Genomic DNA, 14,690 nt, shown 5'->3' on the forward strand with positions numbered 1-14,690 from the left:
TTAACTTGTTGTTAGCCAGAAGTTTAGCGTCTGAGGGGGGAGGGAAGGGGGCTGCTGCCAGGGATAAGAGATCACAGGAGGCATGAATTTAACTGTTAATTTCAACCATAAAAGCATAGATAACACTTGCAAGACAAACTGACAATGTAAAAATAAGTCAAGAATGTGCAGGCTGATTGTGTTACTGCAGGCAACGCTTCCTGAGTGACACTGCTCAGAAATACAAGAATTTCCATCTCGCTCCTTTTCTGAATAATAACTTGTCTATTAGTGTTAGAGCTGCCAGTGTTGATGAAATGCTAAGATTCCAGCAGGAGTTCCTTGGAAATTGCTTTGAGCCTATAGATGATAAAGTTTCAGAATTTAGTGCCTAACACTCCATGATTCAGGATTTATAATGTACTGGAGGTTTGTATAATGGTCAACTTATTAAGGCTCATGCAGTCATTTTATTAGAATATCAGCATGAGTCACAAAGGCTCAGAGATAACAAAAGGATTGTTACCACAGCAATAAAAACAATTTTAGAAGCATACGAATATTGATCTTATTTATAACCATAGAGATAAAACATCTATAAAGAAGTTTTAATGTTTTGTACTTAAAACATGTTATAGGTCTTAACAAACTCTATCAAAAGTACTGAATAGTTGTAATGCAATTTGAAGGCAACATATTAAAATGTGCATATGTTTGCACAGAGGAGCTAGTGTGCCAGGCTTCTGTGCATTTGTAGACATAAGGCTCCTTTGCAAAAATGTGTGCATATTTTGGTTGTTCCTCATAGTAAACATTCTCATGCATTGGGGGAAATTCTTTATATGGCGCTGAACATTTAGGGGCCACTTCTGTACTGAATTTTCAGCAAGGAAAAGCATTCTAACGCATGCAAGGCACCAAAATGAGGCAAAAATGGCAGATCTGTGTGAAAACACACTTATACTCCCATTGGTAGACTAGCGCCTAAGTGTTTCTGTGTGGATCTGCAAAGGGGGTGTGGCCATGGGAGGAGCATGAGCAGGTCAGGGGAATCCACTTAAAATATGCACATAGTGTTATAGAATAGCGCAGATCCATGCCCAACTCGCATGCCGGGATTTACACCTTCATTTGGTATAACTCCTTGTGCCCAAAGTTGAGCATGGATCCCAGTGTTACGCACTATTCTATAAAGAGCGCCGATCCCAGAATGCCCCTTATAGAATACCATTCAGCTCTGACAGTCTCTCTAAAGGGTGAAAGAACTTCAAAGGTTCTTGGTGTTATTTTGGGCACTACTCTTTCTTTTGAGCCTCAGGTAAATGTTATTACTCACGTTGTTTCTTTAAACTTCGTCAATTACATCAAATTCGTCAGGGGGTGTATGAGATGTTGAATGAATTGTTCTGAGGAACTTTGAGAAGTTTTGGGACATTTTAAATGGTTAAACTTGAGAAAAAGGTGGGATGACCTCTGAAAATATATATTTTTTGAAATGTAAGAAGACTGCAGTGTTGGTATAGTAGTCCTACAATAGCATGGTGGGATATTGTATATATTTTCCCCATTATTTCTTATGGGAAAACTTGAAATCAAAATGGAGATTCTGTCAGTTCAAAAGGGTTCCATGTGAAGCAGAAAAAAAACTAAAGGTTCTAAGCTAGAACAAGGCAGGTGTCCAAGCAGAGTTAGCATTTCCCTGGAAACAGCTCTCTTGGCTGTTGCGGAAGAGCAGACGAAGCTATTGTGTTGTGCTGAGCTGTCTGCATAAAAGTGAAAGAAAGCCTAATTTATTTTGATTGAGTGTGAAAGGAATCTTTTCCAGATTAATTAGAGAAATTTTGAAAGTGTCTTATGTGTGAGTACCAGAAATTTTAGGGAAGTTTTAAACCTCATGTGAAAAGAGTGGTTTAAGATGGATGTGGAGTGAGTAGGTCTGAAAGGAAAGTAGATTTCTTTAAAGAAGTTAATGTCTGAATTTTGCTTGAAATGATTGTAAGAGAATTTGAGTGAATTGCATGGTTTCAGTACAGTTAAAAGAACAGAGTGAATGAGTGGCTGCAGTGAGGTACAGGGATCCTCAAAGCTCTTCATTATAATAGGGTAACAGTAAAAAAAGAATAGGGCCTGGAAGGTAGGGCATACAATTATCTGTTTTATTTGCCCTAGAAAGTGTGGCCACAGAGTATTTGGTAAATAACCCCAGATTGCAAACCCGTTGAATTTGGTTAGGGAGAAAGGGTTTTGCTTCCTGTTATTTTGGGATAAGCTAGGTTAAAATGACAGAAGAAGAACACCAGAGATCATCCCTGGAGATCACCTAAGGGCCCCCACACACAAGAGAGACCAAAGTGTTCAAGTCAGAAAAGAGTTCTACAGCTAAGTAAACCTGCACATAGCATCAAAAGGGGTCATTGTCAGGGGAAACATAATAGAAAACACTTACCTGAGTTGGGTCTTGAGCTGAGTTCTGATGCGATAAGGTTCCAGAAAAAGAGGGAAATAACAATTGCACAAAGAATCAGTTCTTATTTAAGTGAAAACTTATCTGTGGCATATGTTCATTCCAGTGTGTCACAGCACTTATATAAAATTTGTACAAAAATACTGTAAAACAAGTTTTAAAAAATGTTAGCTATAATTTCACATTAGACAAAGATTTTATGTGACTAATGTAATGTTATTTGACCATAAAAGTAAACTGTTACAACACCAACAAATTTCAGAAGGTAATAAAAATGAATTTCTATCTTATTGATTCTGGTCCCGCTTAACTTCTAATCTTTGAGTTTGGAAGATGTAGCTAGTTTGTCTTCACTTGTTGCAGAGATTCAGCTCAAGGTATTTTGCCTGACTACAAACATCAGGTACGGTAGAGCTGAACACACTCTGAAACAGAGTGGGTTTACAAATTTTTGACATAGCAGGATTTTTCTAAGTTTTGTGTTCCTAAATTGCTTAAATTTGGGATTAAATGTGGTAAATGTTTTCCTAGGGCTTTGGGGTAGATTGCTGAAAATTTAGGAAAGTTTTATTTTAGGTATTGTGTGACTGTTTAAGTTTTGGTGTGCTTTTCCCTTTTTTGGGTGGGGTGAGAGACTCTGTTTCCATATCAAGCCCACTTCTCTGTGTGTGATTGAGACTATGAGCAGAAGAAGAAGGAGGCTTGTAGGAATGGTGAAGAATGAAGAGAAATGTTGCCTCAGTTTGTGAACACTAAAGTAATCGCACAAGATCGTACCCTGCCAGATTTTTATGGATTTCCTTGAGCATCGGATGATTTGCAGACAGAAGATTGGATAGATAAAGCTGCTAAATCTATGCTGGGAACTCCTAGAGATCAAGAGAAGGTTGTACAACATCACCTCAAAAGATTAACTGCTGACACAGTAAAATATTCGCTACCACATGATTGTGCAGTGGAAGAAATTTTGGGCTGTCTTCATCAAGTATATGGTGGTAAGGTCGCTCAGAGATTTGAGATACAATAGTTTTATAATAAAAGGCAAGGTGAAAAAGAAACAGTGTATGGTTAAGTAGTTATAAGCTTCAAGAAAAACTGCAGGTCATAATGAAAAGAGACGGAGAACTGGAAATCCAGATGAAACTTTAAAAGAACAGTTCATTATGGGATTAAAATATGAAACTCCAAAAAGAGAGATTACAAAAAGACACGAAGACAATCCAGGAATAGGCTTCGCTGATTTGATGCAGGCTGCCATAAGATGGGCAGGTGGGGAATTGATGCCAACTAAATATAAAGAGTACCCAAAAATAGTTTTACCAAGACCGGGAAGAGAGCAAAGATTGTGCTACAGCTGATGAAACAATGATGGCGGCGATGTTAAATCAGCTAACCCACTTGATCACGCATGAATAAACGTCAAGAGGAAGAATGTGAAAGTGTCAACTAAATCAGAGAGAAAGACTAAGGGATACCTAAAATCATCCTAACACTAACCTTGCCAATTTCAGAGAGCCAAGAAGGTCCCAAAGAACTTCAACTGGTATTATAATTTGCTTCCAGTGTAGGGAGCCTGGTCATGTTGCTAGGGAGTGCCAGTTTTAAGGTTCTGCTGGCAGCTGGCCTGGCCATTGCCAAACCAGCCAGTTGGCAACCCTACTCCTCAGCAGCAGCAAACTTCATTTTCTCGATGGTAAGTGTGCCTAAATATCAGGAACCTGGCTGGGGCCTGAGATAGGAATGGGGAGGCCTGGGCCCCCGAGACCTCCCCTGTAGCTACGCCACTGGTTCAGCTCTCATGCTCCAGAGCACACTCTAGGTGACTGCCTAGGGTGACCCCAAAGGTCAGGACGTACATAATAAATAAACTCCACTCTTACATGCAGTATGTTTTTTCTAGCAAAAAAGGTGCTGGTACTCAAATGCTAGGCCATTCTTCAGGAGTGGGGAGATCACTGAGGGACCCACCCCATAATAGCAAGGCCCCCTGCAACCAGTCACAGAATCTACGACAAGACAGAATTGGTGTGTAGAGCCTGAGCTCTATCATTAAACTTGAGGTCCGTGGGTCAATTTTAGCAGACCACGGAAAAGGTGCTGGTACTCAGTACCCCCAAGTACCCCCTCAAAAAAAACCCAGCTTACATTACAACCTTTTATTGGAGGACGCCATGGCCCTTGCATTACAAGCTCTATAATGGTATTTACATATATATGGTGTACATTGTAAGTATTGATTTCAGAAAGCTGCTATTTACATGTGGAAATCCATACTATTGATATTAGGCAGGGCTTGTTTAGGACTAAAATCTATATATGTGCCCCCCCCCCCCCCCAAGTGAAAAGGTACCAAAAGTGGGGTTACAAATAACAGAAATAAAGGCTATAAACGTTTGGAGGGGCAACCTATTTTTTTGAAAATTTTGTTTACTATAGGGCCAGTAGAATGGGACTGTGCAATTGTTTTTACAATTTTTATGTGGGGTATGTGATTTCTGGGGTTAATTACTTTTTTAATGTAAATGTTTCTCATTTTTTTTAGAGACATAATTAGTCCATAGCTGAGGCTGAAATACAGCAGGATTATGCAGTTGATATCCTTTTATCATATGGTATAATAAGTCTCATACTCCACTTTTGGTACCTTTTCACTCAGTGGCTCACATATGTATTCCCAATTTCAGAAAGAGAATGCATGTGTATGGACCAATATTTTCAAGGCTAGGATTTATAGCTGCTACTTTGCAGGGACATGTTTCCCAAAAGTGCTTGATTTAGCCAGCTATTTCTAGGAGGGGTCAAGAATGGTATTCTTAATACCCCACTATGTATCTCCACCTCCAAATTAAAAAAAAATAAAGAATGAATGTGGTTTATGTATTTAATTAGCAGCATTCACGTTGATAACTACACCTCTAAGTGTCTGCACTTACATGTATAGGTTGCCCAGTTTTCTCCATGGGGAATATAATGGGGGGAGGAATTAGTAGGAAACAAGTCAGGTCAGGTCAGAAGGCAGTAGGGAGCAGAGAAGTATAGAATGGGGGAGTGAAGTAGGTACAGGGTGCAGGTATTAAGTACCAGTACCTTACCCCAAAACTATACATTGGAAGAAAGAAGTGAGGGAAAAAACTGAAGATGAGAGGAAGAAGACAACATTAAGGCAGGGAGGGACTGAGAAAGAAGTGGGGTTGATCTCAGAGAAGAGAAAGTGTATGTTGTGCACAGGTTAGGTAGGGAAAAGGGACTACCGAGGACTGGCTGGAAAGGGGAGAATATGGGTTGTTTAGATGGGCCAGAGTGGACTGGAAGGTATAGTGTGAGTGTGGTGTAGATGGGTTGGAAGTAGGATGGTAAACTGTGGCAATGAGTTGGGCTTGGGGAGGAAGAGAAACTGGTGAGACTTGCAATTCTTCCCCTTTTACCCTCGAGTCCTCCCTGTGTGTGCACCTCCAGCTGTGCTCTTCATTTAAAGACAGCCTGGCCAGTTATGTTCACAACCCACCATGCTTTAATTTCCTTTATATGTGCTTGGCAATTTGTGCCGAGTTGAGCATCCCAATCATTTTGAAAAGTTGGCTCTTACAGAGTGAGTTCTGGGATCTGTCACTGTGACAAGATCACAGGTGATAGTGATGTGAGAGGTTTTGTGGGAGCTGGGAGAGGCTGTCAGAGTGGACAGAGCTTAGTGATGAAAGAGAGCTGTGTGAAATTTAAGAAAGTTGAATTCACCGAGAGTTTGTACTAGCTCCTGAGAGAAAGGGAAGAGAAATCTACCCATTAATACCCTTTCTCCTTGGGTAGAGGCATCAGGGTGCCAGAGATATAAAAAGGGAGGGAACGATAGAGCTGGCCCCGATGGAGGCATCTGTCAAACAAGCCTCCCCTCCCAAATTCAGGGAAAATTTTGGAGGGGGAGGTACATCTAGAAAGGATTTTAAGCAAAAGAGTAGTCAGAGAAAAGAATCATTGCAACACATTGTGCAAAAAGTAATATGAATACCCTCATGTGACAGAAGGCCACTATAAAAGATCATTTGCTTATTGAAAATTGATGGCACAGATTCCCTTTCCCTCAAGAACTAGTACAAAATCTCAGTGAATTCAACTTTATTAAATTTCACACAGCTCTTTCTCATCACTAAGCTCTTGTATCTATGTCTGATCTTCAAGGCCCTTAAAGGAAATGGCCCCAAGTACTTGAAGAACAGGATGACCCGCTACACACCTCCAAGGACACCAAGGTCCTCCCAAGGAGTATCCCTAACCACACCCTCTCCAAAAGACATTACGAGATGTGAATGTGATACCCGCAAGCGAGCCTTCTCTGGAGTAGTCCCACACTCTAGAATGCACTCCCTGAAAGGCTCCGCTTAACACAAGACTATCTGTACTTCAGGAAACAGGTGAAAGGTTGGCTCTTCAACCAGGCCTTTAATGGAAGAAGTAACTAACTTGGTAGTTTCACTCACATACACAAGGAGTGACACGGGCTGCATATACTGCAGCAGGACATGTTTTTCCACTTCTACCCTCCACCCTAGCCAAGATAACATTTTATCTTCTCCGACCTCGTGTGCAACTTTATTTATTTATTTGTGACATTTATAGCCCACATTATCCCAAACGAGTCTGAGTTCAATGTGGCTTACAATAAACGATATAGGATACATAGCAAAGAGTTAAATTAGATTGTAAGCTCCTTGAGCAGGGACTGTCCTTCCATGTTAAATTGTACAGCGCTGCGTAACCCTAGTAGCGCTTTAGAAATGTTAAGTAGTAGTAGTAGTAAATTCAATTCTTTAAATTAGTTGCCTTATTTTTTTAACTCCTCTTACCTATCTATATGCTCTTTCTTTGCTTATACCCTACACTGTCTATTAAAGTGTTCTATTACGTACTGTGCTAACATTGTAAATAGTGTACTATGCCATACTTTGTACTGTTATTTGAATATTTTTACTGCTGTAATTGTCTATTGCTTATGTTTGATTTATTCTTACTGTACACCACCTTGAGTGAATTCTTTCAAAAAGGTGGTAAATAAATCCTAATAAATAAATAAGAGATAAAGGCTACATGAGAGCAGTTTCTTTCTCCAGAAAATGAGCGATGTATTCCTGTATCCCTGCTCAGCAGTGTCATTGCAGGGAATGCACAAGAAAATCTCAAAAGCACCCATTTCTTCATGGCAGTCATTCTCTGCCAATTTGTTACTGAGCATCTCAAAGCAATGTTCAGTGAAATGGCATAGCAGACACCTCTGTAATAAGGAGCACTTTCCTCCATTAACAGATGCACTCCAGAGCAGTTGGAAACCATTTCTACTGCATTTCGTCTTTCATGTCCTAGGCTTTGCCAAATTTCAGATGTTTCCCGTGAAACTGTGTTTTTCTATTGTTTGTTTTCTCCTGTCTGATCATGTATTCCCATTTCCTAAGCATCTTTACCTGGAATATATTGCCATGGAGAAAAATACAATGTAAATTTAGGTTTATTATTTCCTGCATCATATTATGTGGCCAAATTTGAGTCTTATATTACAAAAAAGACAAAACCAATGGATAACAAAATACACAAATATCAAAACTATCAGACGTGGAGCGTTTAGGTTTCAGCTAAGTGATTTTTTTTTTTGGATTTTTATTCCAAAGTGCACATATGTGGAATGTTTGACTTTTGTCTTTTTTTTTAATTAAAGCCACTGTTTCGGGACAGTCCATAAGTATTAGGCATATTGTATATATATTGGCTGATATGGTTGTAGAAATGGGTTTTTTTCTCCTATGGGAGTTTTTTCACTGCTCTTTTTCTGTTATCAGTGGGAGCCAGTGACAGAAGCCTTTTGGGGGTTTCCCTGGACTAAGGTTACCACATTTTGTCATCTGAAAAAGAGGACACGTCCTGCCCCCTGCCCTACCCCTTGCCCTGCCCATACACCCTGTCATATATTCCCCTCCCCCTGGGTCATATATTCCCCATCACCTCCACTCCCCTCCCCCTACTTACTATCTACTGCCCTGGTGGTCTAGTGACCTCTTCGGGCCAGGAAAGAGCCCCCTCCTTCCTGCCTGGAGCTCTGTCCTTGCTTCAAAATGGCCACCGAGAGTTGAAGTCTTGCAAGGCCGCTTCAACTCTCGACAGCCATTTTGAATCCCGAGACCGTCACAGCAACAGAATGCAGGGCAAGGCAGCACTCCGGGAAGGAAAGAGGGGGCTCTTTCCTGCACCGAAGAGGTCACTAGACCACCACGGCAGTAGATAGAAAGTAAAGTGAGGGGAGGTTAGGATAGAAATCTGGACAAACAGGCGGACTGGCAAAACCCGTCCGGACGCCCGGACATGTCCTCAAAAAGAGGACATGTCCGGGTAAATCCGGATGTATGGTAACCCTACCCTGGACAGTTGAGGCTTCATTTATTTCTATATAGTACTATTCAAGAGGCTCCTGCTTATGTTCTTTCCCACATAGAGGGGCATAATCGAATGAAAATGTCTATCTCCATGGGCGTTTATCTCCGAGAACGGGTCTGTGAAGGGGCGGACCGAACCGTATTTTCGGAAAAAATAGACGTCCATGTTTTATTTGACAATTTGTGAGCTGGGCGTTTTTGTTTTTCAGCGATAATGGAAAATGAAAGCGCCCAGCTCAAAAACGAATAAATCCAAGGCATTTGTTCATGGGAGGGGCCAGGAGTCGTAATGCACTGGTCCCCCTCACATGCCAGGACACCAACCGGGCACCCTAGGGGGCACTTTTACAAAAAAAAAAAAGGTAAAAGAGCTCCCAGGTGCATAGCACCCTTCCCTTGTGTGTTGAGCCCCCCAAATCCCCCTCAAAACCCACTGCCCACAAGTCTACACCATTACTATAGCCCTAAGGGGTGAAGGGGGGCACCTACATGTGGGTACAGTGGGTTTGGGGGGGGCGGTTTGGAGGGCTCCCATTTACCAGCACAAGTGTAACAGGTAGGGGGGATGGGCCTGGGTCCACCTGCCTGAAATCCACTGCACCCCCTAATAACTGCTCCAGTGATCTGCATACTGCTGCCAGGGAGGTGGGTATGACATTTGAGGGTGAAAATAAAAAGTTGTGAAACGGCATATTTTGTGGTGGGAGGGGGTCACTGGGGGAGTCAGGGGAGGTCATCCCCGATTCCCTCCAGTAGTCATCTGGTCATTTAGGGCACTTTTTGGGGCCTTATTCGTGGAAAAACAGGGTCCAGGAAAAGTGCCCTAAATTCTAGCTACAAACGCATATTTTTCTTCCATTATCGGCGAAAGGCGCCCATCTCTGATCGCCCGATAACCACGCCCCAGTTCCGCCTTCACCACGCCTTCAACACGCCCCCATCAACTTTGTCCGCATCCGCGACGGAGTGCAGTTGAAAACATCCAAATTCGGCTTTCGATTATACCGCTTTATTCGTTTTTGTGAGATAAACGTCTATCTCCCAATTTGGGTCGAAATCTAGGCGTTTTTCTTTTTCAATTATAAGCAGGATAGTGTTTTAGCAAAATAGTTTTGATATTTGAGTCTCATATCGCATAAAAGGCGGCTGTGTGGTGTTTGTCGCAATGGCATACACTTGAGAATAATACCATGCACTAACTGCAGACAGTATATACTAATGCCAGATAGCATGCACTAATTATGCATAGCATGCACCAATTGTATGTAGCGCATGTTAGATGCTTTTTGGGGGCAAATCTATAAATTGCACCAAAAATTAGGTGCCAAAATGATGGGCATGAAAGACAAATTCTATAAGGGGATCTAGGCACCCAGATTGTGTTATAGAACACAAATATAAGTGAGCATTTACATGCCAACATTTAGGTGTGTTCACTTGTGCTATGTCCATGGCAGGAGTAAAAACGAATGCCTAAATGTTCCACCTTGGTATGTAAAAGACACTGTTCTAGAACTGACTTTTATGCGATCCTATTTATGCAGTTATCCTGGCCAGTTAAGTGCTGAATATTGGTGCTTACACCAGCCAAGTGCCGGCTTCACCTTGGAACATCCCCCAAAATAGCCGGTTTTCAGTTCGACGCTAACCTGTTATTTTCAGTGGCACTAACCGGTTAAGTGTCACTGAAAATTAGCAGTTAGCAGGGCTGGTGCTAGACATGATGGGACCCAGGGCAAATGCTGGGGAGGGGGCCCCAAAGCTTGCTTGCAGATTGTCCCTCTTTCAACTTCAGGCAGGTTTGGGGCCCCCAGTTTCATGAGGGACCAGGGCAATTGTCCTGTTTGCCCACCCTTAACACTGGCCCTGGCAGTTAGCCCTGAACAGGTCTTGCCAGGAGCTGTTTCTGACCAATTAAATTGCTTTGAATATCGACCACTAAGATTATAGAATACCGCTTAGCACACGACTAGCATTTAAGCACAAATCTGTAATATTTACATGTGTAAGTGCTAGTATACTGTAATCTGAGTGTGCAAATCAGTGCCTACCTTTAGGTAGCTTGTTATAGAATGAGGAGATTTGTGTACAATGCCTGACAGTATGATCGGCTGGAGGTGACAAACAGAATCAAGATGGAAGAACATAACTGTTAAGCATTTATAGGAGCTAAAACTGGTCCAAGTTCCATAGTGGAAAGAAAGAGAAAGTGAAGAGATGTGTTGTGATAGCTCCATCAGGTCCTCGGATGTGAATCCTTCTCTACTTGGGTTTCAAACTCAGGGTTTATTGAAGTTGCAGAGCCACTAGGGTCACTTAAGGCAGTTGAAGTCTGCCATTGCTGTTGTCATGAGGTTTTAGGATTCATCTAAGCTGGGATTCACACACTTTGACGAAGAAGTGGGTTGAAAGTTCACATGCAGAAGTGTCTAGTCTTGCTTGGAGACCTACTGTCAGCACTGACAGAGCAACGGTTTGCAGGAAGTCCCCAGTCTGACTTATTTTGAAGTGTTATTATACTCTTAGGCATATTACTCATCAAAGTGGGACAGAAAGTAGGCTGTACTTGGTGAAGACTCCCAAGAGCCTTGCTCTGACCCAGGTTTTGGAGGCTTCTCAGGATGACATTGCCAAGAGACATTCTCCTCTCCTTTCTCTCAGCATATGATAAATTGCTTATTCTTAGAACTTACTTTTAAAGAACACATTTATTGTTCTGTGGACAGCTACACAATAGCATAGAAAATCTTTTTTGCAGATGAAATCTAAGGTACTGTCTATTCAGAATACTTTTGATTTGCACTTTCCTTGTATGTATTTAGCAGGTTTCCAGGGAAACCATTATTACTATTATTGTTTTTGATTCAATGCAGTTAGGAAAGTTTCTTCGGGATAAAACATGGCTGATGTATTAGGTGTACTATGGGAGGGTTCTTTGTTTTCTTTTCTTTTTGAGGGTGCTTATGTGGCGTTTAGACATCCAAATTTCCTTTTTGTTGTTTTTATCTTTTAATTCTTTACAACCTGACAGAAGTTAGAAAGAATTATACAAGAGGGGTCAAGAATGTTTGGGAGTAAAATAAGTGTCCAAAAATATAATGGACTGGGATGAAAATTAGCCCAAGAGAAAAAAAAACAATAAAAAGACACAAGTTGAAAATGGAGCAAATCTGACTTGGGGTTCTAGAAAATTACTCCCCCCCCCCCCCCGCCCCCCACCAAATAATGGTCCAATGCATTTTAATGGAAGGAGTTCCAGATGCTGTAGTATAGAAACTTATATAAAGTGAAATATTGCAGTTAGGGAATTCTAGTATTCAAACTGCCTGTCCCTGTTCTCTACTCTCCATACCCCCTAAACTACCCCAACCCAAAAAATACTCTCCTGTACAAACTGCCCCACCCTTCAAAACTACCCACACAACTGCCCCGCCATCCCACAAGCTGCTACTACCACTATAACTGCCCCACTAGCCTGAAAGCTGCTCCACCTCCCTAAATTACCTCCTCATAACTGGATCAATCCCTTGAAAATTGCTCCACCCCAAGAATTACCCCTTTCAAATGTCCCACCCCGAAAAAATAACCTCTGCAACTGTCCCACCCCCTGAAACTACCCCTTGAAACTTGCCCAAAACCCCATAAACTGCTCCCTAAAATCTTTACTGCTATCATGCAACCTGCCCCCACTAATGCCACATCAACCCTTGTCTCATCTCCAAAATCTATACTCTGCAACTCTCCCACACCCAAAACATATCACCCCACACCCAAAAACTACCCTCATAAATCTCTCACTAGCACCATTCAAACTAAACCACATCAAAAATTACCCCCTACAATACCCCACATACTGCCCCACCCAAACAAGCCTCTCCCAAATATTACCCTCACTCAATTACACCACAACCCCACAAACTGCCCCAGCCCCCTGCAAACTGACCTATCCCTACAAACTAGTCCACCCCAAGATCTAACCCACCCTTGAAAACTACCCCCATAACTGGTCCACCACCCTAACTGCCCCACGGCCAAAAAATACTCCATTGCTAACTGCTCCATCCCCAAAAACTACCCCCACACAACTGTCTTAGCCCTACCATTGTGCCACCATCCTGCAAACTGCCCCCCCCCCAAAACAAAATAGCCCCTACAAATCTCAATATACCACAAACTGTCCCACCCAAACAAGGCTCTCACAACTGATCCACCACCCTTCTAACTGCCCCACCCCCAAATATTATCCTCACTCAATTATACCACAGCTACACAAACTGCCCCAGCCCCATATCTATCCCACCCCTGAAAACTATCCCCATAACTGGTCCGCCACCCTGCTAACTTCCCCATGACCAAAAAAAAATACTCCTATCCCTAAAACTACCCCCACACAACTACCACTGAACCACCATCCTGCAAACTGCCCCCCCCAAAAGATAGCCCCAGCAACTCTCAATATACCACAAACTGTCCCACCCTTCAAATTCTAAGCCCTGCAACTGCCTCACCACCTCACAAACTGCCCCAACTCTCAAAAATATCCTCTGCAAACTGCACCACCACGCCTAGCCACTTTCCACAGATACAACAAATGCTGTGCATACACAGACCACATAATAGAGACACACAGGAGTAGGAAATAATATCATGAACCATGCACTGCATGCTTATCCCACTTGTTTTTGTTAACTGAGTTCTTCATGTGGGCTTAATAACAGATTGTTTTCTTTGGAATTCATGTGTATTTTGTATGGGTACTTATATTCTTGTTATTTTTTGAATGCGTTTTTGAAAATTATAATAAAAGGTTAGAAGAAAAAGAACAAGCACAATCCAAAGGCAAAGGAACTATCAAGGGGTGAACATCAATTTTAAAGGACATGACTAACACATAAACAATAGCATGAAACTGCAAGTGAAAAAAAACTGTTCATATAACTTGTGATGCTCTCCATTTTCAACAGAAAGTGTAGTCTTGAGTTCCTCCTAACACTTAAGTGTAGTCTTGAGTTTCTCCTAACACTTACCCCATCCAGGGAAAGTATGGTGGAAATTCCAATAGGATCCTCTTTCCTTTTAACAAGGGATAACCATGTAGCATTTCCTCCTTCTCAACAGGAAGCACAAGGGAGCCTGAACTCCTCTACAAGAAAAGAATCCATAGAAAAGTTCTTTTTCAAGCGCTTCATTTCTCTTTCAAATAAAATCTGCACATCTCCCCATTAACTCAGGGTGAATAATCATAAGACATCTGTTATTTCGTTCACCATTCCCTCCTCTGAAGTTTTCCCCAGTAACATGTCACAGCTCTGTTGCCCTCCTTGAACCGCCTGGCACTTGTCTGGAAATACCATTTGAAAAACAGGTTTCACAGTATATGCAAATTAACCACTCAGAAGGCAAACCTTCTCTCACAGGCTATACTTTTAATTACTCTGAAGGGGTAGTCTTCTTGTACCAAACACTTTAGCAAGCACTCTTGAACTGAGCCCTCCAATGGGAAACATGTGGGTCAGTTATTCAATACATGGTTTGCCGGCTTCCCAGGATATACAAATTAACCATTCTAAATGCAAATCCACTCCAATTAGTTTCTGCTAACCACTCTGGAGGGGTTACTCTTCTTTCGACAAACAATTCATTACACTCTCTTCAATTGAGCCCTCCACTGGGAGATGAGGGTCTCAGATAAAAACACCACCCCTTGGACCGGACTTTACTTCATCTCAACACAGCTGTGGAATGCATTACCTACAGCCCTGAAAACCATTGACGAAATAACTAACTTTCGCAAATCCTTGAAGACACATCTATTCGACAAGGCCTACAAAGAA

General features: G+C 41.9%; 1 long non-coding RNA gene across 1 annotated transcript; it reads right to left on the reverse strand.

Moving 5' to 3' along the window:
- Positions 1–280: 280 nt before the first annotated feature.
- LOC115477204 lies at positions 281–13,961 on the reverse strand. Its single transcript, XR_003943295.1, has 3 exons — positions 13,884–13,961; positions 2,426–2,449; positions 281–339 (listed from the first exon to the last, which is right to left on the reverse strand). It is a non-coding gene; the product is annotated as an uncharacterized LOC115477204 (long non-coding RNA).
- Between the last annotated feature and the right edge of the window lie 729 nt (positions 13,962–14,690).

The sequence above is a fragment of the Microcaecilia unicolor genome, chromosome 9 (genome assembly GCF_901765095.1).
Source record: "Microcaecilia unicolor chromosome 9, aMicUni1.1, whole genome shotgun sequence".
NCBI classification, from domain to species: Eukaryota; Metazoa; Chordata; class Amphibia; order Gymnophiona; family Siphonopidae; genus Microcaecilia; species Microcaecilia unicolor.